This window comes from Coloeus monedula (genome assembly GCF_965178545.1).
Source record: "Coloeus monedula genome assembly, chromosome: 18".
Lineage (NCBI taxonomy): Eukaryota > Metazoa > Chordata > Aves > Passeriformes > Corvidae > Coloeus > Coloeus monedula.
Window position 1 is genome coordinate 16279406 of NC_138798.1, and position 26787 is coordinate 16306192.

The window sequence follows — 26787 nt, forward strand, 5'->3', positions numbered from 1 at the left end:
ATTTCTGCTTGGCCTGCTCTCAGTGTCTCTGACTCCAGCACATCCAGCTCTCCTCCTGACCAATATATAGGTATAACTGCAACCATTACCATAAATAACAGGAATTTGTTCCACTCTTGTACCATTAGAAATGGCTACACCTGTTTCATTCAGGTGCCAAAGTCTGCTTCAGGAGTGGAGCTAAAGAAGAAAAAGCTTATTAGGGAAAACCCAAAAAACTCAATTTCACATGGGAATACTATTATTAAAGGATGATAGACATAGTCTAGCAGGTACCAGCTAAGGAAATATCAGTCATTAATATAACATGACTTATCCACTGGCTTTCTAAGTTTATTCTTTTATAACTTGCAATTTTTATGGGACACAGACAGAAGTGAAATATGAGTGACTAACATCCAAAATCTCCTTATTATCATCTAATAACAGTGTCCAAGAAGACAGTGTTTATCCTCTATGAAAAGAGCACTGATGGCTTAAAGTCTGGAAAGAAGAAAGATCATGTGCTGCTTTTATTCAACGCCCACAAAGAACTAAAGTTTGCTCGATCAGTCATCGTATGTACTTATAAGACAGCCCCCTCATGGATCCCTCTTCTTCAGGATCATTTTAACACCCTTATGACAATTAATTGCATGCACAAGTTATCACAGTTATCATGGAAGTACCAAAGTATCATGGTTAAGAAAGTAATAAATATATTCCTACCTGCCACAATACAGCAAACTACCCCCAAACAGCATGACACAGACTGCTGAGATGGCAAAAAAACCCACAGTGAATGATGCCAGTTTTCAGGCAGGGGTATAACTGAGAATGATGAATGGCTCCTTCTAGGTAGGAGAGTAAAATGGGGATCACACACAATGGGGGGGTAAAAAAAGAAAATTTAAAAAGAAAATGAAGAAAAAATAAGGAAGAAAAACCTCAATATATTATCAAATATATCCATTACAAGTTCCAGAGTAAAGGTAAGGAAGACTACAAATAAACAAAAAACCCAAATCAAAATCCTGCTGAATTCTGAACTGAAACAACTATTTTGCTTTAGCAGAAAAAAAATTTCTGAGTTAAGACTGAAATTACAGCTACCACACCATGTCATTATTCCCATTACATGAGAATATGCAGCACCCAGAGACTCTTTAAATAACTGGATAACAGAGGTCCAGGTCTGTGATTTCAGCCTTAAGTTTTGTCATCTTGGGATTTATCAGGTCAGAAAAGGCCCTTAATGTTGCTTTAATGCAGAAAAACTAAAATTTTAAATTAGAACTGGAGGGGAAACAAAAATTTGCTTCAGCGAGCACTGGAATCAGATGTTTAAAATGAACTTAACATTGCAGGTCAAGTCAGAGCCTTCTTCAGGCAAATAGAGTTTTGGTTCCACTGAAGGGAGATTGGCAGAGGCAGGGAAGAGGAGAAAGTCACCTGGATTAGGATGTGGCACCTGGCAGGTACCTGTCCCCTCAGCATTCTCTCTTTTCTATTTTATTAATTAGCACTGCAGCATTGAAGAATCACCACACAGTTTTAAATTACTTTAATTCTCATTTTAAATAATCTATACTTAAATTTCATTTTTCCACTTGAAATTCCAAATGCAAGTTTCAGCACCACATCCTTGTGCACAGGGACATCCTCAGATGAGCTTTAATGTGCTGAGATTTAATATTTCAGAATGTTAAAGGCAGAGAGAAAAAAAATGATCAGTAAACTCAAACCACTTGGTGTAAAGAAAACAAGGCAGAACTAAGGGGAAAATAAAGGATGTGACTAATCTTCTCACAGGCAAAGAAAGTAGAGTCTGTCTCCCAGGACCTAGTTGGTCCTTTTAGGAAAAGTGGAAGGTGGATCACCATGGAAACAGTATTTTATGAAGTACTTTAGCAGTGCAATTTGCTATGATATGAACATAATCAGGCGAGCAGCAGTTCCCTTCCAACCAACTAGAAAAGCTTTTAGCACAAACAGTGAGTGCATTTCTGTCTTTTGGAATTCCCAAAAATGAAAAACGGATGCTGCAAAAGACACCACGGATATCAGCTGGAGAAATCATTATCAAAGCTTCAACTCAATTTTCTGGTCACTGAGCTCCCTGATGGAGACATCTGAAGACTCACAGAGCCCAGGAAAGGAAGCCATCAGGAGGAGAGGGTCAAACTTCCTAATTGCTGGCCCAACTTCTATGTCAAGTCCCCAGATCACATCAGATCACTGCATAAAAATACCAAATGACAGCGCTTGGGAGAGGGGGCAGCAGGGACAAAGGGGAGCTTCTGTGGGTGGCAGTGACAGACACGGCATTTGAGGGCAGGGGGGACAGGCAACAGAAATTCAGGCCAGAGACATCATTAAAACAAGAAAATATAATGAAAAGGATAGCAAAGCAAAAGCAAAGGCCACCATAATTTAGAAGCATCTCTATTTCTGCATGAGAAGCCAAGGAACTGGCAGCTGATGTCAGAATGTGTGTTCAATGGCTAACAAAGACCCAGGCTTACTGGCAAACACTGCGCAGGAAGAACCATGTGGAGATTGCTCTAAGATATGACTGAGCTTTATTTTTGCTCTAATGATAATTTACTATTTTGAATACCAAAAAAGCCATTTAGCTGTTTTCTGTCTTTGAGAGGGCTGCTGGAGTAATGACACAGATTTGTGTGTATTGAATTAGCACTACCAAAAAAGTTTTGGTCACTTATCTCACTGGTAACATTAATTCATAGCAGAGGTGATAAATCATTATGTTAAAAACACACACAGCCAGGTCTACCTCGAGTGACTCAGACCTGAGATATCTCAGCGGCAAGCAGAACAGGGGCTAATGAAATGCATTTGGTACAAGAATAGGGTAACAGACAGCAGTGGCAATATTTTCAGCTACTCTACACATTGCTGAATTTTAAATTAATTATAACCACACAGGAAAAAGACCTGGGGGTTGCTGTAGACAGCTCTCTGAAAACATCTGCTCAGCATGCAGAGGCAGTCAAACAGGCAAATGGAGTGTTGGAATAAGTGCAATGACAAGAAGCCGTGGCCAAAAATACGGATGGACATAAAAATATTACATGTTTCTATTCTGATCATAGCAACAAAACCTTCTCAATCAATGAATTCACCAATTTGCAATACTGAGTGCAAGGCTTGGAATGAAGAGCTAAGGTAACCGATAATTGCAGTGGAAAACAGAAAAATTTCACTTCTGTGAGACCACATGGGCTGCCCAAGCCCAGGACCAAGGCAAAATCCCAGCAGCACCTCCCAGGGTTTTGTCCCCATCCTTCAGGAGACCCAGTTCAGCATCCCCCTCAACCACACACAAGTGCACCACACACCATTTCCCTCTGGATTTACTTCAGTTCTCTCTCCATCCAGAATTTGACAGTAAATCCCTGGCAGACTCCCACAGCAATCCAGCACATTCCTTCCTCACTTCACTCTTTTCTTTCTTTCACATACACTTGCTCAAACCATCTCACTCCAAACCTGTTGTTAACCTGACAAGTAACAAAAAAACTGCTTTAAGCCACATTTATTGTTCCTAGTAAGAAATTATCCTTGCCAAACATTATAGTTCTATTTGATACAATACTTCAGTGTATTCCAACAATGTCAAGAGTGACAGCTGAAGATAATGAATAAAAACTCTTGATCTATTTCCTATTTCTGTGGCAAATTTCTGAAGCAAGGAGAGGAAAAACCGCTTTTTCCTCTCTGTAGATTTGTTTTCATCTAACAGACAAATTCCAGTTATGCTTTCTAGGGCTCTTTGGAACCGTCAGACTTATTCCAAGGATGTTCTGGCAATCAGAGCCATTTGAAGTATGGTTACTGTAGATAAAACACTGATCAAAATATCAAGCAGCACTCTGTGGATTCTGTCACCACCAAGGCTGGCTCAGGACTGGTCTCCACTGACAAACAGCTAGATTTGACCATGGCCAGAGCCATGAAATATCCCAGTGTTGCACAATTGCCTAATTTGATCTAAACAACTTTCTCAGAGCCACTTGAGAAGCTACAGCCCAGTGCTTTCCAGAGAGAGATGTTCAGGCATCACTTGACTACTTAAAGCTTTGTTTATTTGGACAGATATTGAGATAAAATAGCTCCTAGCCAACATGACTGTGTGACAAGGCCCCGATTACACAAGTGCTCATTTACATCCTCTGCTGTAGCAAAGCTGTCTTTGCAGGGGGAAAAACCCAAAGCTCACGACCACCAGACAAGGCTGGGCATACTTGATTTTAAGTCTTGATTTTTGACAAAAACTCCCCATTTTCTATTAAAAATTACTCCACTACATTTTTTTCCTGCAAACCTTGCCTTGAAAGCAATGCTTAAGGCTTTGAAGACTGTAATAGAATTTCAGTATCGTATTCTTAAATCTCACCCTACACTTTTCTAAGAGGAAACCAAAATGGTCTTTTTGCTGAATAAAATATCTATAGTTCATTCACTGATATTATCTCGATGTCCTACTTGTTACCTTTTTAACTAGGGGGGGGAAAAAAAGCCTGAATGGAGATTAAATAAAACATGAGTTTTTTGTCTAAAGACAACTAAGCTTAACTGCTACAGTAAAGCTTTCATCACCAGAAACATCTCTGCCAACAGTGTTTTCCCCTGCAGGTGATGTTGTTGGACTTAAATCAGAAAAAAATCAGTCATTTACGTCAGTCTATTCCAGTTCTGCTTTCTATTAAGACAGACTTGAGTCCTTCCCCACCACTAGGGCTGGATAAACCTCCTGTTTTTCCGCACTTCATTCTCCTCTCAGTTCAGGATGTGAACGTCACCTGCTTCGGGGATGGATACTCGGCTTAAGCTCCTCTAAGAAATGTATTTATGTGAGATACAGGGTTCTAAACCACAAAAACAGACCCTTCACAGCATTAAGGCAAATTCTTCTGAAATACTCCAACTTTTTTTTTCCCCAGGTAAAAATATACAAACACCTATACAACCACTCCTACCTTGTGATTACAGTTTCTTTTCCATTTACCTTTTGTAACTTAGATTTTGGGGAAGTTGAGGAAAGAGAGCAGGGAAATGAGGTTTGAGGGTTTTGATACCTTTGTTAAGCAAGATGTCAACAGATGGAGTCAATTTTCTCCTGATAAAGAATATCACCCACCTCCACTCTAGCCCCAGAAGCACCAGACATGCGCACAGGATAAAGGTTTTCTGTTGTTTGATGATATTCTGCATAGCCCCGAAGGTATTTGCGCAGGGAGATGTCAGTGCTCATGAGAAAACACTCATTTTTGGATCCATAACAAGTTTATGTACAAGAAAAGATGCTGAGTTTCCTGGAGAAATGGTCCCCTCACTTGACCCTTGAGAGAATATAAATATTATTTTGTTTTGCAGATGGGAGAAATTAAAGTGTTTTGCCTGACAGTGAACATTTTCAGGACTGCTTCATCAGGCTTCACCATCCTCATACCACAGCAAAGAGCCTTCTTTTTGTGACAGATATACACTTTAAATAAGGCCATTCTGTGTTTTTTATAACCTAAAAATACCTCTAAATATCTAAAGGAAGTCCATGTGAAGGATTCTGCACACAGTCAACACCCCAAATAACAGTAATTCTCTAAAAAACACAGAAAGGATATTTTTAAATGAGAGAATAGACACAAACTTACTCAAGTCAAACCCTGGTACATCCTTTGCAGTCCCATTCCCTGAAGCCAAATTCCTGCCTGCCTCCCCATGCTCCTTAGAAGAGCTTCCCTTCTCATGACATGTTCTGTATAAGAGTCTTAAACATTAATTAAGCCTAACAGTCCTCAGAGATGTTAGCACAGCTATAAAAAGGTTTCTGGATCGAGTGGCTACTGAAGGAACTGGCATCTGATCAAATTTTCAAGAGTTATGCTCCCTGCTTTATGAATAAATCAAGGAACTACCAGTTTTTGAAAGTCTCCAGCACTACTTGGTGCCTCATGTACATATTAACAGCCCTATTTTATGGATTCAGCATCCAAGGCATAATGAACCTAAGGGGATATTTGTAGTAAAACTACGAAAAAGTCTAATCCCATGGTCTAAGGCAGGAATATTTTTAGTTGTGGACAGCTTCTCAATTGCAGAGCTCATAATTTTGTTCTGGTTAATTTTAAGCACAGCCGAGACACTCTATGACTGAAATATGTTTTCCTGCCACTAATTAAAGGAATGAAAAATTCTAGTATTAACTAATAAATTCATGATAGTTCAGTCTTTTACTTTAGGATCACATCAGCCCAAAATGCCAAAGGAGCTCAGGGGACTTTAGAAAGTCACCTGTATCAGAGTCATTACTGTATAGGAGCTTCTATATATTCTATATATTCCTCAAAAAGGATACTCTAGACCAGAGGAATGGGGAAAAAACTCCTTTATGGGTCTTCCTAACTAATCAGTACCTAGCACAAATGTATAACTACATCTGACAACAAGAATGGTCTTAGAAGAGCAACCCTGAGTTTACACATATAATTTTAAAGCTGTTGCCTCCAAGGAGGGAAAGCCTTCAGGGGAAGCTGCACTGAACTATTCTACTAAGGGTTTTTGTACTAAATAACCATACATTTTGGCGATTTTTCTTTATAATACTGAAAAGAATCAACACTTTCAAAAGTGTAACTACAGGAGAAAAACACTGAGTATTTGTATTCAAACAACACACGCAAGAACAGAGTATTTCCAGCCTGGCCAAATTTAAGTATTATGTGACTTTGGAAAAAAAATATCAGAAATAACCACAGACTTTATCTTGCAAACTTAAACACAGAAGCTTCCAACCACTTGAGATGATGCTGCATGCAGCCACTGTTGGAAAAACTCAGCTACACGTTTCTTTGGTGAGAAGCAAACTTTGCCAGAGAATATGAGGAGCAAAGCAAGGTTACAGAGCAAGCATATACTGTGCTTAAACTCTCCATTAATGATACATGAAGCCCAGCAGAGGAACTGCCTCTCCTCATCTTGCTCTCAAGGGAAGTGCAGCACGGCGAGGTTCAGCTCCAGGCTTCCTCTTTTCCAGGCACGGCAGGGACGGGGCCCCCTCCCTGTCCCACTTACCCCAGTCTGGGGCCAGGAACCACCAACTGGGCCTGGCTTTGCAGAACTGGCTCCTTGGCCAAATGCAACACTGCAGTTTCCCGCTGAGAGCTGCTGCTCGCTCCAGTGCCACCACAGGACAAGCCCATTTCTACAATCCAGAGGAGGCACCAGAGTGGGAAAAGCACTTAAGGACTCGCTATTTTCCCAGGAAAACTTCAAGTAACAATGTAATTACATCTTTCCTCACTTAATTCACTGAGTGTCCCAGAAGAGAAGGCACGCATGGCTCATTCAGTGTTTCTGAACAAAGGAACTTGCCACCCAAAATCTGGGGCTGAGAAGCCCAGCCAGCATTTTTCTGTTCATTTCCAGATTAGCCCCCAACACCAGGACGGGTGACCTTCCCAAACTGACAAGCCCCACATTAAAATATAGTCAAAAGACACATCAGGAAGACAAATACCACACATCCTGGACACCCAAAGGAGTAAATTCAGGGAACGTTCCCCAAGCACGAGACGGTCCTGTGTCTCCAAGTCTTATATACAGCTTCTACACAAAGGAGGTGGGTAAGGGCATCTCACAGAGCCCTGCACACCAACAGCCTGGCATTCCACTGCTTCCCAGAGCTTTAAATTTCACTCTCAGCAAGCCACCCCTCACTCAGCTATGGAAAAGGGCAAGCCATAATGATCTCTTGGATTTGAAGTGGGTCCGGACACGACTGCACTCCTCTGGAGCACCATGTGCCTCCAGGCAAGATTTGTCCCTATGTGAGAATCCAGACTTACACACTGGAAGAAACAGGCCCATCAGCTGCTGAAGCAGCAGGTTGGATTTATTTGGATAATGCTGAAATGAGAATTGATCCCTAGACTCTACAAGCCAGAGCTGGGTATCTCATCTCGCAAGTTCAGCTTGCAGGAGAGCCACTCCCTTCCATATCCCTTCAAACTGCCTCTGTCCTCTCCTTCTCCACACAGGAGGGAGCTGTGTTCCACGCCAGGCACCCCCAGCCCTTGTCTCTTCAACTCCCAGCATGCTGGACATCCCAGCAGGGCACAGTTCTAGGACATGCTTAATCCCATCCTCCTGTGCTATTGCACATCCAAGGTGATCCCACTGAATGCAAACCTGCCCCATAACAGATCATTCAGAGGCCCTTGTGAGCCTGCTGGCCATGGTACAACACTCCCAGACTCATTTCTGTATCTGGGATCAGCAGGTACCTAGGAACTCCCCAGGAGCACAGACCCACTGCCAGCGACACAATCTGCTGCCGATAAGGGACTGGAACTGCTTGTGAGTGACATGTGGCTCAGGGGTCACTTTCAAGGGTGCCAAAAAAAAAAAAAAGGAAAAGAAAAAATATGGGGAAGGTGTCTCAGAAGTACTAAAACTGGAGTTACCCCCCAGTGACAGTAGGGTAAAACTGATATTTCAAAGCAGAAACACGTTTTCACAGCAGTGCCAGAGGACAGAAAGGGAAGAAAGCAACATCACCTCTATAAGGATTTTGCTTAACTATCCTCATTAAAAAGGGATAAATACTAGCAGTGTGTAATCATTACAGTAATCCAATATATTTTTGTGTCCCCAACACTCAATTAAATTTATTGAGACTCCAGAGCTACCATACACAGCTTGAGAGCATGTAGCATCTGCTACTTCCAACATGAGTCATGGTAGGAAATTCCCCTGTATTTTCTAGGAACCAGTCAGGCAGCCAGTGATTGAAACAGTGATGTGACTATATGTAACACCCACACAAATGAGAAGAAATAACTTCTATCAATAAATGTACATTATATGTAACATACTGCTGATTGCAAGTAAGAGATTACAATTAGAAAGATTATTTTGGGAAAATATTCCCCAGTTTAATATGAATGCAATGTAAATTTGCCAAGAAATGTTAAAGGTCAGAAGAGACTGGAAGAAGAGAAACTAATTTAAATAAATTGCAAGAATTTGAGGACATTTTGAAGAAGGGAAGTAAATATGCAACAAAGCAACATCCCACAGCACTTGCCTCCATTTTCAAGTACTGCATCACTAACTCTGTAATCTTTTACCACATCTGTCCCTCCCCAAACTTTAAATAATCTCAGCTCTCCCCCTGCACCTTCTGTTTTAGACAAAACTACAGAGGATCAAACTCTCTCACCTTATGATTTCTTTCCATTCCAAAACACCAGACTAGAAATGCCTTCTTTTCAACAGCCACACTGCTTCCTGCATCCCCAGATGTTCCCAATCACGGAGATACTTTGTGTTCACTCTGCCAACAGCTGGATCTGTTGCTGTCCCCTCACTCAGACATGACAGCCCCACGAAATCCCCTCTGAGGACATCCACAGCAGCTGCTGCCTCTAGACTGGCCTCTGGAGTAAACCCTGAACTCAAAAGCATCCTGGTCATGTCCACCTCTCACTTCCAAACAAGTTACCACTGTAACAGAGGGACTGCGATGCACAAAATTTAAACTTACCTGAGGTCTGAGGCTGGTCAGTCAGAGTAATTTGGATTTTAAGAGTCAGGTCATGTTACCAGATGGCCTCTAAGGAAGGAACACAGCCTCACTGACAGCACACAGCTAGTTCTTACTTTAGCAGGTACTGAGTCTTTTGCTAGGCACAAATTCAAGGTCCAAACCAAATTTAGGAAGTTATTTTATATAGTGTTGACCGATTTCAGTATTTCAGATTTTTAGACCATGATCAAAACAGCTGCAAAGAAGGTGAGTGGATGAAGGACTGCGATGAAGATTCATGCAGTTTTGGATCACTGGTTATATTGCAAGCTAAAGATACATTTTTGGATTCGACTTCTAATCTGACGAGAGCTCAGACATTTGTGTGCAAGTAGCCAACTAATAACCCTTCCAGATAAGGCCTAGAGCTCCTAGAATTACCAAACAGCAGCAGTCTCACCTTCAGAGAGTACACCATGGCCTTCTTGAATTACCAGGACTCTTGATAAAAATCCAGTAGGACAAAAGAGAAATTCCACCTGAAAGTCACATCCTCATTCATCAGTAGAGAGAGCCTAAAACAAATCCACCACAAGCCAGCAACTGGAAGGACAGCTGCTTACGCAAGACCATGGACACAGAACAAGATTCACTAATTTTCACCAAGGAAGCGACTGAAAAGAGGGTTACAAGCCCTGGGTTTGAGGACAAAAAACTATTTGCTATCCCAATAAAGGAATAAATCCAGAGGAGAGTTTGGTTTTACTGAGAATGAGTCCCCAGACTCATACAGGCTGCCTGTGTAACCCCAGACCACTCTTTAGCTCTCTTAAGACAAAACTTTCTGTAAAGTGTGATGCCACCAATTTATCTGCAATATTTACACTGACAATGAAGTTCTTCAAGGATGAACTTAAATATATATTTCCACCTAGTTTAGCTAAATGTGGCACCCCATTTGAATAGTCTGCCATGTTATTATAATAAATTAGCAGTAGCATGTCAACAAGGACAAAGAGAACTACTAATACACAGTTTTCCCCAGCACTTACAGAACCCCCTTGCCAGCATCAGACATCACCTAAATTGCCTTTTTTTTTTTTTCCCCAGACACTGAATTTTCTTCAGAAGATTTCTGGACAGGGGCTTTTCAGAAAATACCTGATGTAAAGTAAAGCTGGGATTCTTTACAAATATTTACACTAAGTTAAGGGTTTGTTCTGAAGTATCAGATCACTACAGTTGGCAGCAACAAAGTTAAGGCACAGACCAGGCAGCAGGAATCCATAGCTCGTTTTAGTTCTGAAGCAGAGTATCAATTTTATCAGAATTTCTTATCTTTTCAGCCATCATATGGCCATCAATTGCACAGCAGCATTCATTAAATACCAAAGCAGAGTCCACAGATGTCAACACAATCATATTGATATAGAGTCTTGTTTCTAGCTGCAATCAGTACTACAAAGAAGAGATGAAGACACAAAATCTGAATATTATAACCAAAACTTCTATGTTCACAAGTCTACTCAATCCCCAGGTCCCTCCTGCTTTCCCAAAAACACAAATCCAAATTCCCTGAGCAACAGGGAAGTGCATAGACAGGCCTGTGCATACAATGGCCTCCATCTCCCCTTAAGCATTTTAAGTCACACTATGGGAAGCACTACTGATACACAAACCAAAACAGGTTTGTCAGAGATCTCTGGGAATCTGAAGAGCAGCTCATGGGCAGCTGTTACAGGAAACCTGCTCAGCAAAATGGCCATAACATATTTGTCACATGACACCTTTCTGGGGAAGTGCCAGCTGCATGCCCAGGAGTTGGTATTAGTACAAGAAGTGTGGGTAATGTCAGTAATTACATGCATTATATAAGGTGCGCTTGCAACACTCCCCTTTCCTTCTCCATAAAGATTAAAACTGTGGCTTCTAAGTAGCTTAACTGTTTGGTGGAGACAAGCACAGCACTGCTGCTCCCAAGAACTGCAGGAACTGATTTTCCAAACCAAGGTTTAAAATCCAGCAGTGTCTCCAAGCAATAAGGGCTGCTGGGCACACGAGGTCAGTTGTAGCTAGAAGCTCCACCTCAGGAACATCTGCAGAATCCGTGCAGTGAGCTGGCTGCCCCAATTTGAGTTTCAGCTGCCAGTGCCCAGGAAGCACAGCACCCCTGAGGGGCCCTGATGGGATGCAGAAGGAGCTCAGTTCTCAGCACAGCATTGCACAGCCTGAATTACACTCAGGAATCTTACACTGCACCTCGACACTCACCTAGCCCGGATAAAAGGAGGACCCAAAGATTTTACCTGTGCTGGCACTGGATACGTAAGTAGACTTAAAATGCTCTTTTCCACACAGAATGATTCAGCTACCCCACTATACACACACAGAACACATATAGCTTAAAAATGCCTCTTAAAAAAAAAGCAACGCACCCAGAAATACATCTGCGTGAACCCTTCACCAGCTCTCAGCACTGCATCATTCATAGCTCTGGTAAAGAGCTGAATGTGAACACTGCCATTTTTATACAGTGTTTTAAAACCCATTTCACATCCATTACTGCTGTGTGTTACTCAGGAAGACATAGCAATTCCCACAGTGTGTGCAGAATAACACACAGGCAAACATCCCCCAGCCTGCCATGGGGACATTTATTAACCAACCACTACACTGTAAATATGACCACTGACTTCTGTGTCTGCAAGGTGAAACAGCTTCCAAACCTGGAAGTGAAATGTCAGTATCAAGGTTAAAAATTAATAAATGAGCTGAGGAAGCCCCTTTGCTGTGTAAGGGAAGGACAAGGAGTGTTTTGTCACCAAAGATGTGCCAATACACAAGAACACCACGGGAAGTACAAGCAGAAAGGTCATTTCGCATATGAATGATTAAGACATTTAACCATTTAATCATTTAACCATTTAATTCATTTCTATCATCACAGTACCTTTACAGCTCTTTCTATCATATAATCACCACAAAGGCTAAGGAAAAGAATCCAAGTGTGCACCCTGAAGCGCAGCATTCCAAACACAGCCTCCCAGAACTTCCTAATCCTCCCCTCCTATCACTCATGGCCAGAAGAGACTGGACTTACTGACAAAGTGAGATAAAGTAACAGTCAAAACAAACACGAACTGCCCTGTAAATCTCAAAGGGTAACACCCAACAAACCTGAGAGATTTTAAAGGCTGCACAGAAAACACATCTTTCAAAAGGCTGCACTATCTTCCCAAACAGGGACACACAGAGCCCAAGCACTTTAAGGACAAGGAACAAGGTGACCAGCACATAAAGAGAAGTGCATTGCATTTATTTGAAGCACGTTTTTGACAGCCAGTTAAAATATATCATCATTAAAATTAAATACAGGCCAGCAAATGTTCTAATGGTCGAAACTTTTCAAACAAATTCCACAGCAAAATTTGTTTTCTGGTAGGGTTTGGGATCTGGGTTTAAGTCAGTCCCAACAAGTCAGTCCCAACTCACTGCTCTGAGTTCCAAACCTCAGCAAATAAATTTGGCAGCCTTACACATGGGTTCAAGATTTCCATTTGAACCATCAGAGGTTTCTTGATTCAATTCAGTAAATGCATCATTCGGCATCTAATTAAGGAGGGAGGATAAAATTTTAAAGCCGATTCTGAAAACAGTGGAATATACCCAGATTACTGTAGAAAGATCTTGGAAAAGCTACACAGAATTCAGACAGTTACAGGTACTTCTGCCACAAGCAGCCTGGAAATGGCCCTTTGCCCTGTCCTTCCTTCCAGAGTGGGTTTATTGAACCCATAACTGAAAGCATTCTCCCTCAGGTCTGTCTGATTTCAGATCAGACACTCTAGACTTCCGTTCAGCTTCTCAAACAGAAAATGTTAAAGGGCCACCACCAACACTGGCAAAGACAGACTGATCCCAAAGCTCAGCAAGTGAAATGGTATTTGGGATAAGCAGATCCTTCAAGATCAACATAAAAAATGTTTTGGTCATAGAGAAAAACTGATCTCCAGGATACACCTGCTCTCCCAGCAGGAAAAAACCCTGCTCTAGATCACAAGACTTCAGCCTTTTACAGCCAAACTGAGTCAGCATGAGACAGTTTAAAGCAGTACGAAAATAATTTCAAAACTCTATGCCCTGGAACATAACCTGTTTGTGTGGTACTTACTGTGACAAGCAGAAGACTTCCACTTATTAAAACATCCTTATTTTCTTTAAGAAAGCTGGAATAACCACTGTTAATGCTGCAGCAAATGCACATGGCTATGCACTTGACCTAGGGATTGCTGAGTTTTGGTGGCATTTGATCACATCAATTTGGGGGAAAGAGGCAGGGAGCCAGGAAAACATCACTGTGTGCCTTCAGAAAACTTGGTATTTTTAACAGTGCAGTTTAAGATCAGCAACCCTGAAGCAAAATGGTCAGAACATTTTCTTCCACTGGTGTGGATAGCACACCAAGAGCTTTCAGAGGGCGAATATTTTAGGCCAGTGCAGCAAAACAAAGAACCCAGGAAGGGAAGCTCACCCACTGTGGCAAAAACCAGCATAGGAAGGGTGAGTTTATTCATCCATTATGCTGAAGAGCTTAAAATAGAAACACTCTATATGTCTCACCTCAGGCCAGGATGAACACCTGAACAAAACTGAATCACTGTTACAGCAAATGACTGGAAAACACTGATGGAAACTGAGGCTGTATTCTGCCTCTCCCTCCAACCCATGAAAAAGTCCTTATTGCTGCATGTTTTTACAAGGAGGGAACAAAATCAGATCCACTATTTTTCCCTTTTTTTTTTTTTAATTATCTGGAGAAACAGAGGCTGATCTATAAAGCCTCACCTCTCCCTGCAATCCCTAGTATGCCACTATCCCTACCTATGGATGGACAACTGCAAAAACCAACAGCAGATAGAGACACTTGTGAAATGCAACACACCCAGTCCTGCAGCTTTGGAGGTTTAAAAAAAAATTAAAATCTTTAATGAATAAAACTGGAATGAAGAATTCATCTGTTTAGTGCATCTTGGAATGAAAAAAACCTCTTTAAAACAGTAACTGAGAGTTTAATTTACCAAATACTCGGATTAACAAGAAAAAACCAAAATTCACGTTCACAATGAGGTATTCTGAAGCTAAAAATACCCAGCCAGCTGCAATTCCCACCTTATGCAGGCAGGCAGAAGTGCTTTGCAGTCCCCCTCCCCAAGGAGACACATGCTCACTTCCTTCTTCATTGCAACATCAGAGACTCGACCCGATGCTAACAAGCCACGAAGTCCTGCCCAGAACTTAAAGTCACGCCCCAGTAATTACATAAAATAAGCTCCAAGTACAAGTGGTTAAAAAAAAAAAAAAAAAAATCAATTTACTCAGCTTCAGTTTTGCTTTTAATTCCAAAATATTTTGACTTGTCATAAAACAGAAAAGCAATTTTCATTTCTGAGGTTTGCTCCCTCCACCCAGATGTCTCATTAACTCTTTTTTTTTTTCCCAATCTCACTGTAGAACATCAACACATTCATTTATCTCAGTACTATGTCAGTACAGGGATCAAACCCCTGAACATGCAACCTCTTCAGGAGGACATTTTAAGGTGTATTTGATCTTTACTTTTAGTACATAAAACATAAAGGGTGATAGCAATAGTGGGGGAAGGAGAGAAAAAAAAGGAAAAGTAGGATAATGTAAAACTAAAACAGTTGTGCAGAATGTCCCACTCAAAGGTGGTCCAAGATATCAGAGTAACCTACAAAAGCAGCAAAGATCCTCCAAAATCTTTGCAAGCTCCCAATAAAAAGCCGAAGTGCTCTCCCCTAACCTGACCTAAAAAAAAGGCAGCACACAAATTCCTGAACAAGAAAACCCCGGTACACTGCATACAGATTTTCCCCTGAAAAGACAGAATACACCACGTGGTAGTTTATGGAATCAAAATTTTCAAGATAACAGTTTTTGGTCTACTGGTGCCCTGACACCAAGACGACCAAAAAAACCCCACATAGCCCAGGAGAAGGTTCCAGGTCATGGAGCTGGTATCATCCTGCTCCAGAGGTAACACTACCTGCTGGGCACAGCAGCCTGAGCAGGGTGTGGACATCCCCAAACAGGAACCAAAACCTTTCCCATTGCACAGATACAGAGCTCCCTAGCCACCTCTTACCACCAGCTTTTGCTCTTTGGTGGTTAAACACCCCGTTTATAAAGGCCAACTCAAGCACCACAACTCCCCCAGCTCCCCAAGCAGCACAGACCCCGGCACAGCCATCCTTTCATTCTTTAAGACAATGAGCTTTGCGAGGTTTCTTCACTCTGTGCTCAGCTGGGGGAGGCAGATTCTGCCCCACATCCCCCTTCTACAAATAGTAGTAGCAAACCCTTGTGGTTCTGTGACATCAGCACTCGGAAGTTCCTCCTGCCAGGGTGAGTGGTAACTGTTCACCTCCACAACCCCACCATCTCCAACACAACGTCCAAGCTGCTGGAATACAGAGGCACAGGATACAGATGGGGTTTCATCCTGACCCTCAGCCTTTCAGCTCTGCTTTGCAAGAGCTCCTCATTGATGAATGATGACACCAATTAAGCATCCCCTTTGTTCAGACAGAGATCATAAATATGAAAGTTTTCTGACTTCCTCTCTCCACACCCTCGAGGCTCTTACCCACAACTTCACTGAAAGCAGCTGCAAACGCTCTCTCGATGGGGAGGCCCTGCCATCAGGAGCCAAATGCTCTTTAAACTGAGATGTTTTATTCTTTAAACACCCACCACAAATTCCCTGGATGGTTTTGCAAGCCAGGTAGCCTTAGCAGTGCTCAGAAAGGCTTGTGCTGCACTGTTTACCCAAAACAATGATCTTCCTGAAGAAAAAACAAACAAACTTTCCTCATTTGTATTAATGAAACAGTCTATTTGTAGACAACTAATATAAATTGGTGCTTCCTTTTCTAACTTTAGGATCTTGGTTACATACTGCAAGTAATTCTCACACTTAAACAACAAATAGGATTTAATATTATGAAGTAACTTTTCACCTTCATGTGATTCCTGTCATATGGGGCCATGGCCTAACATTTTAAAAAGCCACTGTATACCTGAGATATGAAATACAACTTTATGTTTGATGAATATAGTATCATCATTTAGTCAATACTGTCAGTGTCTTGAGACAAACATTCTGCTTGGGCTCCTCCCCCACTTTTTAAGGCAGGGATATTTCTGCACATAGGTTATAAAACACTGAACAATGAACATATAGCAAAATGTGTCAGCCTCTCAGAAAAGCCTTTCCTCAGTTAAATCTGAACACAAAACCTTAAAAAAAAAAGATAAAAAGCAGGTGCAAGTAATATAAAGCATCAAAATTGTGATTCCTAAAAAAAAGCACTTCAAAAAAAAACCCCAAACAACAACAACAACCCCAGCGAAAGGAAGGAGTGTTACCAATGATTCAAGTCTTCCCCAAGACAACCCAAATGCTGCTGGACCCAACCCGGGCCCAAGAAACAGAAAGTGAAACTCATTAATTTACTCATTAACCGAAATCTAACAGTGGCAGAGGAGGGTTTTTGTTTGGTTTATATATATTTTTAGAAAGATACTCACAGTGTAATTTAGCAGGAGACATTTGTACCATCCAGCACCATCCTCACCCTCCCTCTGTCTGTTCCTATCTCCCAACTCCTGGCTTTGCTACCCCAGTTATTTCACAGCTGGACCAGTTTCCTAATCTGAACCACCCTCTGGTAGCACAAAGGTTTGTGCCAACCCAGCTCAGTGGGAGAAAGTAGAGGTGGAGTAACAGCTGGTTTTGATTCAGCACTAAAATCTGTTCAAAATTAATATTAATTTACAGACTCATGATTTTAAGTTCTCAACCAATCCATTTCCTGCACCCTACCCCTGATCCCTACCTCCTTCAGCCCTGTGTTTCAATAGGAATCCAAGTTTCTATTTTTCTTTCAGTCAATACATTTCAAATCTGCCAAGACACAGAAAACAACTTATGTATATAATAATGAAGAGATGAAACTGCGAAGATAAATAAAACTGTCTGGATTTGGACCTCCAGCTGTCAAGGCTGCATCTTGACTTTCAAGTGACTGAATTTTAAGAAAGTTATTAAAGTTTAATAAGGTACTATTGCTAGTGACTATCAAGGTTACTTGGTTTGGGAAATAAACACTGGTATCCAGCCCTCCCAAAAATGGAGATTTCTCCTTTTCTTGCATAGCTACATTATTATAATGGTAGCCAAAAGGGATAAAATTCCAATAGACACTTTCTAAACAGACTATCAAATTAATTTTAAAAGCCACAACATGAGCATTCACAAACAAAAGTTTCACAGATTGTCAAAAGACCTGAGCTTGAAGATCACCAAATCAAAGAGGTTTTCAATGGTTTACACCTTTTAATACTAAAATTTCTGTTGCCTAATACATTTTTTAAAGATTTTTTTGCTGTTGTTCATTTTACAAAGCAAAAGCAGGGCAAATTCTGAGTTAGGCAGACACACAAGAAAAATCCAGCTGATTATGTAGCATTTCTTTTGGCATGAAGGTGCTAAGGGCTCACTAGTGGCAGAATAAGTCATCATCACGATGCTGAACTGCCAAAATTCACTGAGGATACGGCATGACCTGCATGCAAACCCAGCCGTGAAATCGCAATGAAGCGCTCAAGGCAGGCTCAAACATCCCTGCACATGCTCCAGTTCTGCTCCAGACCACTCCGACACTCCGGAATTGCAGCAGCCTGGATCTACCCGGGGTAATTGCAGGTGAAGCCAGGGAACAACCACTATCAGAGCTTCAGCTATTAAGGCTCCTTAATGAATGGACCCAGGCTTAACCAGTTCTCCCACTGCAGGACTTTAACCATAATAAGCCCCTTGAACATTCCTACAGTGTTTTCCAAAGATCTTACAGCATGAGGCTACTAACTCTGCTCTCACAGCCTTGTGAGGCAGGTATTAGTCAGCCTTTTTTTTTTTTTTTTTTTTTCTCATTTAAGTACAGATAAAAAGTGAGGCAGAAAGCTGGCAAACAACTTCCCTGTGGATACACAGCTGACTAGTGGCATACAGAATCCAGAACTTCCAGATTCCAGTCCCTGTCATCAGCCAAAAGGCCATCATTATGAGGAAAGAAATTAGTCTGGTCTTATAAATAGCATTTGAATATAAGCCTTGCTTAAATATTTGCCAAGGAGTTGACCTTAAACACCAGCAGAGCTGCACTGGTAGCCTGGGGCTCCAAGCACCAGCTTGCACAGCACTGGAACAGGGATTCTGTCCCTCTGCCTCCCTGGATGTCTCCAGAGCCTGGATCCATCACAAACTGTCCAACAGATCAGACCACGATCTCACCTGACCACCTCCAGCTTGGACTCAGCCTATCAAAAAAATGTAAGACTGCTCTAAAAATATAAAGAGTGTTGCTCTAAAATACTCAGGTAGGCAGGAAAAGGCAAATTAACAATAAGCCTGAGTCAGCAACTTTCTGATACTTTAAGTCAGACTGGCAGAAATCTCCCTGTAACATAAGAACTGGAAACCTGCAATGTAGAAAAGGTGCCCAACACACCCAAAATCTGGAGCACTTTTCCAAGTCAATCATTCAAACTGCTCAGACTGTATTATCACATATTTACCTGTAATTTCTGCAGGTCTCGAATGCCTAAGTGAGATAAATTTTGATTTATGGCATTTCCATATGGCACTACAAAGAAGCAGATCTTTTTCTGCACTACAGCTTCAATACCTGCAGCAGGTCTAACTCCTGGTCTACATTTCCTGCAGCAACATACTAAGCCCAATACTGATTTTGCAACAAAACCCTTCATGTCTTATTCTGTAAGAGTAACTTCATTTGAAGTTAGGTACTTTCTAGTAAGGCAACCCTATGGAACCAAGTGGAAAACTGCAAAACCAGTGTTAAAGCAAACAAAGGAAAAATAAGACTTTGTGCAGCAAAAACCTAATTCCAGTAGTTACTCATTTATTCTGGTTTTAGACACCTGTGCTGCTCTCTCCCACCCATGTGAACCATGCCCAAATCCTGAACACACAACCTCTAAACCACAACAAGATCTTTCAATCCAAGGGAAGAACTGAAAACAGAACACTTGTTACTTTCTGTGGGGATTCTCCACAGAGAAAAGACACCACAGATAAAAAGCACACAAGAAATGTTGAGAGAAAGCTGCCTGAGTGGAACAAGTTGGAAGGTTTTTTTATTTCTATTCCTCACTTTAGCAGCTAACTGTTTTATAGGCAGGAGAGCCATAAAATCCTATTTTTGGCTGTTTGCTTCCCAAATGACAGAAAACTCCTGACACTGAGAACGTGAGCGTCTCACACTGGAACTAAAGGCTCGTGTCTCTTAATGAAAAAACAGCAGAGAGAAAACTCCCTGTGTCCTGCCCAGGAAGACCAAACTCCCTGGATTATTATGCATTAAAGCACCGCTGGACTGTGGCACAGCAGATGAGACCTGACTCTCAACAGAGCCTGTTTCCATCCCAGCTCACATTTAGGGCTCAATTATCTTATCTGCTCTGCCACTCACATACTTTCCAGATAAGAAATGTTTTTCCCCTCTTTTAAAGAGCTAAAACTGACACCACTGCCAGTGTTGAGATTAGAAATGCTATAAATTAAAATTAATTTGGGCTAATGCTTTTTAAAAAATTTTTTATGTGCAGGCTAAGGCTGAGAATTAGATTTAATTGAGATGTTGTGTGTAAGTTTTAACACCAGAAGTATGTTCCACAAGGGGAAAGGGAGTGTGTTCCCCACTTCAGTTTCCTCACAGGGTTTAGGTCGACCATCAGTTCATCTCCAGTTGAGAAACTGCTCAAGAGTTGGGAGGGAGGGAGGGAGGGAAAAAAGCCTGTTTTCCTCTTCCAATCTATGACTAAGAATGAGGCAAGCAAAGGGAGGATCTAAGATCCTGAAGGCGATGGTAACAAGAGGTCATTAGTTAATTCCCTCAAGGGTAGATACTACTTCCTTTTATTAAATAACAGCAGTTTTTAATGATGTCAAATATCTGTTGCCATTCTAAAGGACACAGCATACTCAAACTTTACCTGAACCAGGCAGAATAAGCAGAAACACACAACAAACCCTGAACTGAGAGGTAGATGGTCCCTAACCAAGTAGGGAGGAAAAAAGACCTGACTTTTATCCCGAAAATTGACAACATATATTCTTCCTTAATCATGTATTTTAGGCCTAACAAAAGCAAATTTATCATAAAGTCTGTTTTAATCAGTACTTAAAGATGTACAAATAAATTGAGTCATTAGAAAAAGACGAAACAAACACAAACATCATTCTGAGGTTTAAATGAAGTTTCTTGCCTAAATAATTTCTGAAAAAGCTTAATCAATGTATTTTTATGACCAACTATTAATTACCTGTATGACCACAGCACCTGGGAGCTTCAGTTACCCTGCAGCAAGACCCTGCAGAGCCAGACCAGAAGCGATGCCTGCTCTGGAGAGATTACAATAATCCAAAAGATGAATAGTTAAGAAACACAGGAGAGCACGAGGAAATAGGTGACTGGAATTTATGTTCTCTGTAGCCGCACTTTAGTCCACTTTCCCTTGTGTACTGGAAGGACTAAGGTGTGTGTTTGTTTCCTCTCCCTGCCTCAGTTTAAAAAAAACCAACCCTCCAGAAGTCACAAAGACAAAAAAAAAGCCCCAAACAAAACACAGAAAGAAGGTGTTTTGGGTAGTAAGAGTGGAAGAAAACTATTTACACATTTTAATACCTCTGCTTCCCATCTGAGAGAAAGGATTTCTCTTTTTTTCAGGTTTTTTAAGGTGTCATCCCACAGAGCAAGGCTGAACCATAGTAAAAGGGCACACACGCAACTTTTGGAAGCCTTCAGTCTCCATTTAAAGGATCCTTTGAAATTACCACACAACACAGTAGTGCACCCAATACAAGTCAACAGCCAGGGCTGCTTACAAGCTTTCTGCTCAGTGTTAGGCTGAAAACCCCAACCCTTTTTGCTGTGTAATAAATCAGTGCTCCACGTTTAACAATTTTCAGTGGTACCATATGCTACGTAGTCCCATATGTTCCATTACAAGGGAGAAAAACATCATCTCAACGTGAATCATCACTGACTGTGTTCCTGTAAATCTGGCTTAAATGCTCACAACGTTCAAGGGCAACCCTAAATAAATCTGCTCAATATTATGCCAGGTTCTGTGCAACAGAATCACAGCTCACATATAAAAATATGGGGAAAATGAGGTTTACTGCAGGAAGTGAGCAGAGTTTGCATCTCTCCAAAAACAGACTCACCACAACGTTTGGCACACATTCAGCAGTTCCAATCTAATCATGACATCCTGCTCACAAGATGTTGATGGTATCTGGTAGTCCCAACACCTTTCATCCTAAACTGCTTAATACGCGTGGAAATACATATACTGCATACAAGATTCATTCCTCCCAGTGCCAGGTTCTACACCACAGTGATCCTGGGGAGTAGGTTGTAGAAAAGTAACAAACCCAAACCAAACCCATGTGTGTGTTTTAGACTCCAGTGGAATGCAGCTGGAAGTGTATGGTTTATCCAGGATTTGGGGTTAACATCTCCACTCTGACAGTGACAATTTCTTAGGGAAGTACAAACGGCTTTTTCTCTCTCTTCCCAAAGACAGCATCAACTGCAGCACAAAACCTGCTTATCCCAAATCAAAGTCATGGAACACCAAGGTCGCCATTTGCCCTCCTTTTGAGGAATTTCTTGGGCTCTCAGGTAACCCAGCATCACAATTAACGGTGACAGAAGGAGGAAGAGCAAATGGAGGCCAAACTGTGAGAATGCCCCTATTTGAATGCCTTTAGTAGCCAAGGACGGACCACAAGCAACCACACGCTCCCATGATTGGTTTCATTAAATTCTAAGCAAACCGGAGTCCAGTTTGACCTAATATTCTGGGTGGGGAAAAAAAATAGCAATTACATCAACATCAAGCTATTACCTGTCCAAGGGCATAAGTGCCTAGTTCATTAGCAACTCAGACAAACTTGTTTTGTAAGCTCCCTATATTAAATTTGAGATTTCCCTGCCCTTACAAATTAAATTAACGATTTCTGACACAAAGAGAAAGTCCAGTAAAACAACACAAACATGACCACTTAAACAAGAAATCTTCCAACCTACTCAAATACGTGTTCTTTGCCATCCTGAACAAGAACAAACTTATTAGCCAATCTAATTTCAGTATTTAATTAATTTAAATAAATTTTAAAATAATTTAAAAATGAACACTAGCAGTACTCCAGGTTTCTTGAATCTTAGAGCAAAACCTACTGATTTTTAAAAATACATATTTTTTATTTTAACAGGAAGTTAAAAGTGGATTCCCATGGTTTACTTCTACAGAATAAAGACAACATGTCATGTTAGGAACACTGCTCTTTAATGCTGGAAGTGGGGCTTTATAAAAATTGAGAAGCTGCCACATTACCATTAATAACTCGGATATTCAACATCCTTCAGTAACTCAAGAAAGGGATGACCACGCCCAATTAATTTACCTTGATTTCTATTTCAACTTTCCTCCGCGTTCAGGAGGAGCTGAGGCTCTCACAGATGAAAGTTCCTGGCATGCAGTGCCAGTGAAGACTTTTAAGTGATGCCCACTACACGATCACAATGCAAAGTCACAACCTGTGCTACCCACATAAAAATCAGAGGAGAGATTTCCTTCTTTTTACCCAAAGGGAACCTTAAATTTAGCAGATCAATATCTTCTAAAACACACTTCACTCAGAAAATGAAAAAAAAGCTGCCAGAGTGATTTCAGGGAGTGATAAAAAGACTGTCAGGGAAACTCACTGAGCTGCCCCTGGAAGAACTGATGACCAAGCAGGCACCAAGCAATTGCATCATGTTTATTACACAGCCAAGGGCAATCAGATCCTTCTGGTTTAATCAATGGCCTTCAAATGAGGAAGTAGTTTGAAAATAATAAGCACAAAACAAAATACTCTTTTGGGTTCACTTTGTGAATTTCCCTGATGCGTCTATTAATAACGCTGAGCATGTGCTGCAACAGAATTTTATAGAAATCTACTTCTTGAATACCTTTGGTGCCAAAGCTGCACTTTTATTCAAACTCAGTTTGCTGTAAATGCTGAACTGTAGAGGAGTCCTGTTAAAAGACTCTGAGTTCTGTCTTAAAACAAAAGATCTGTTTCCTATTTAAAAACATTAACCTTAGACACCTTTTTTTTTTTTTTTTTGTGTAAAAGCAACAAATAAATATTAAAGTGTTCTACAAACACCTCCTCCCCTGGCATTTCTCATAACCTGGATGTTGCAGCATCTCATGAGGCTGCAGAACAACCTGGAACAAAAACCCGTAAGTGGAGGAAACAACGAGTCTGTGTTCCCGGTCCAAACTCACTGACCACTGCCTTGTCCCTGCTCCCCCCCCCGCTCCCCAGCACTCCAGCAAACTCCAGCCCAGCTCCATACAAACAGGTTTTTTCCTTTAAGATAAGACAGCAGGTTATTCAGAAGGAACAGAACTCATTTCTGCTGAAATCCAGCAACACATTACGGAAAAGAAATCTAACAGTAAAACCCTGCTGATGCAGGATCCACATTTAGAATGCACAAAAGTATAAATACCTCATCTTTAAAAGCTTTGGCTTGCTAAGATCCTTTTTAACTGATAATGATGAAACAATGTAAAAGGGAAGTACTTACAGAGAATCACTGTAAGTAATACACACACACAAACAAGAATTAGCTTGCAACCTGAAAGCCCTCGTATAGAGAAGGGTGGATGAAAACAACCCAGCTCAAGGTTTCCTCAAATCAGATGCCAGAGGAAGTTATATGATGAGTTGGAGAGCAAATAAGAAAACTGGATTTGATAAATGAGACATTTATGTAGAAAGGAGCAGTTTGCAGCCTCACTGTGGATGCATGAAAGAATTGTCAGATATTTGTATGAAGCTTAGTGTTAAAAGAGAGTTTGCAGACAGGAGTTTACATTTAAAACATACCCTATATTGTTAAATTAGCCCCTGAGAACTCAGAAATAGCTACCTACCAGAAATACCCCAATTTTAAGCACATAAACAGAGAGAACAAGCATGGTGTTATTATCTCTCTCCACAAACAATCCACTATCAACATAGAAACACCAACACGTGTCTTCTCATAAATCTGGTACAGGATACATCAAAATAATGACCAGCAAAACAAGCTGCATCACTCCCAGCACTGCAGCATTTTAAAGACTTGCTAAAATATGTCAGCAGACCTTGAAGAACAGACTTAAACCCACTTATTCTCAAACAATACGAGCACCATAAACCACAGCCAGTGCTGCTGTACCCAGTAACTTTAAATCACCCTGTGTTCTGTGGAACAGCATCCACACGGATCCACAACCCTGACTGATTCCACCTTATGGGGATCACTATCCACAAAGGTGGGCAGGGGGATTCCAAATCCTTCTGGCATAACCAGGGCTGGAGTCAGCATCGCCTGCTTTGCTGTTTTTAAACAAACACGGAGCTGCTGCTGGACTGTGTGTGAGCTAAGCATTCCACACACCTCCCAGAGCGGTGTCCCACTGGCTTCTCCCCCACTCTGGGGAGAACAGCCCAGCTAGGGATAGCAAACCCAGCACCGAGCTGCTCAGTTCTGCCCAGGCTGAGGAAATGACCAGGGAAAACCTGGATGCTACCGGAACTAAAGTTTAGAACTACCACAGTTGTAGGATTAGGGAATTCGTTCCACTCACGTTCCCGGGGAAGCGGGGTGAGGAGACACGAGGAGATGCATTTATAAAACAAAATTCTGAAGGCTTAGTACTTGCCTCGTGTCCTCCTTCCTTCTCCTTCCCACGCAAGTACGAGTGCTGCTCGATGGCATCCAGCACCTACAGCAAATAATTTCTCCATGTCATTAAAAGGACAGAGACATCTGCTCGCACCAGACCTACGTCATTGCTTCCAACTCCGTTCAAAACTGACAGAAACGCAGCTCCCTCTTCCCCTAAATTCACCAGGTCACATTCCTGCTCACAGACGGATCCCAGGGTAATCCCAATGGAGCAGCGCCGTTCATCCGAGCCATGCCCGGCTCCAGGTGAAGGCAGGCGGCCGCTCTCCCTCCTCTCCTCAACGCTCCCACCGGGGCGTTTCCGTGCGCTCGGGGCTGCTATCCTGGAGCTCCAACTTCCACAGAGCTCCCAGGGACAGCTCCCGGCACACGGGAGAAAAGCAGGGAAGGAGGGAGCGAAGGAAGAAGGGAAGGAAGGAGCGGCTGTCCCGGTCTCCCACACGAGGGACGGAGGAGCTGCCCCCCACCCTGCCCCTGTCCTGCCCCCGGCCGGGCTCTCAGACCCCCCAGACGCCACACTCGCAGCCCCGCGGGAACTGCCCCGACCCCAAGCAGCCCCGGGCGGGCCCCGCCAGGAGACACCCCGGGACACCCGGCGCCCCCCGTCCCGGCAGCGAGCGCCCCGCGCCGCCGCAGCACCCACAAAGTGCTTTTTTTAGCCCCAAACGCGCTGCCAGTCCCAGTGCTGCCTCCTGCCCTCCGCGCCCCAGCGAGACCCGCCTGTCAGCGGCGCCGCTCCCTCTGCCGGTGCCTCACCTGGTGCCGGCCGGCGGCAGCGGGCCACGTCCGCGGGGCCCGGGCAGGGAGGGACGAGGAGGAGGAGGAGAAGGAGGGGGACGGAGACGGAGCGTGTCTGCCGGGCCGTGCCCGTCACCGCCGCTTCCTGCCCGGCCCCGCTCGGCGCTCGGCTGCCCCGCCTGGCAGCTCAGCCCGGCCGCTGAGCGGCGCAGCCTCATGGAGCGCACCGCCCGCGCCATTGGCGCTCGATTGAGCCGCCTGCACGGTCTGGCGGGGCACGGAGGGAGCCGGGGGGGCTGAGGGAGGGGGAATGGCGACCTCGGGTGTGGGGCTCACAGCGAGATCGGGCTGCGAGTGTGGGGGTGTTAGGGTCTACAGAGGCCTAGGGTGGGGGTGTTTGTGTCCGGACTCAGGTGGACGTGAAAGGTGTTAGGGCCCTTAGTGCTCTCAGGTGTGTATGGGGGGGGGGTTGGGCCCACAGCGGGTTCAGGTGTGTGTGAGGGACTTACGGACCTATAGTGGCGGGTGAGGGGCCGAGCGGCTATAGTAACCTCAGGTGTGTGTTGGGGAGGGTGATGGCTGTTGGAGTCTGCAGTGGTTTCGAGTATGGGG

General features: G+C 42.6%; 1 protein-coding gene across 4 annotated transcripts in view; it reads right to left on the reverse strand.

The window, feature by feature from the left end:
• Nucleotides 1-26327, reverse strand: part of TAOK3 (TAO kinase 3) — a 74152-nt gene extending 47825 nt beyond the window's left edge. For 3 of the 4 annotated variants that reach the window (XM_082293098.1, XM_082293097.1, XM_082293094.1), the window contains exons 1-2: nt 26194-26327; nt 25412-25474 (exon numbers count right to left, since the gene is read on the reverse strand). The gene's annotated coding sequence lies outside the window, so the exon portion shown is untranslated. Of the gene's footprint in view, nt 1-23111; nt 23168-25411; nt 25475-26193 lie in introns of those variants that run through there. The other variant, XM_082293095.1, reaches the window with a different exon arrangement.
• Between the last annotated feature and the right edge of the window lie 460 nt (nt 26328-26787).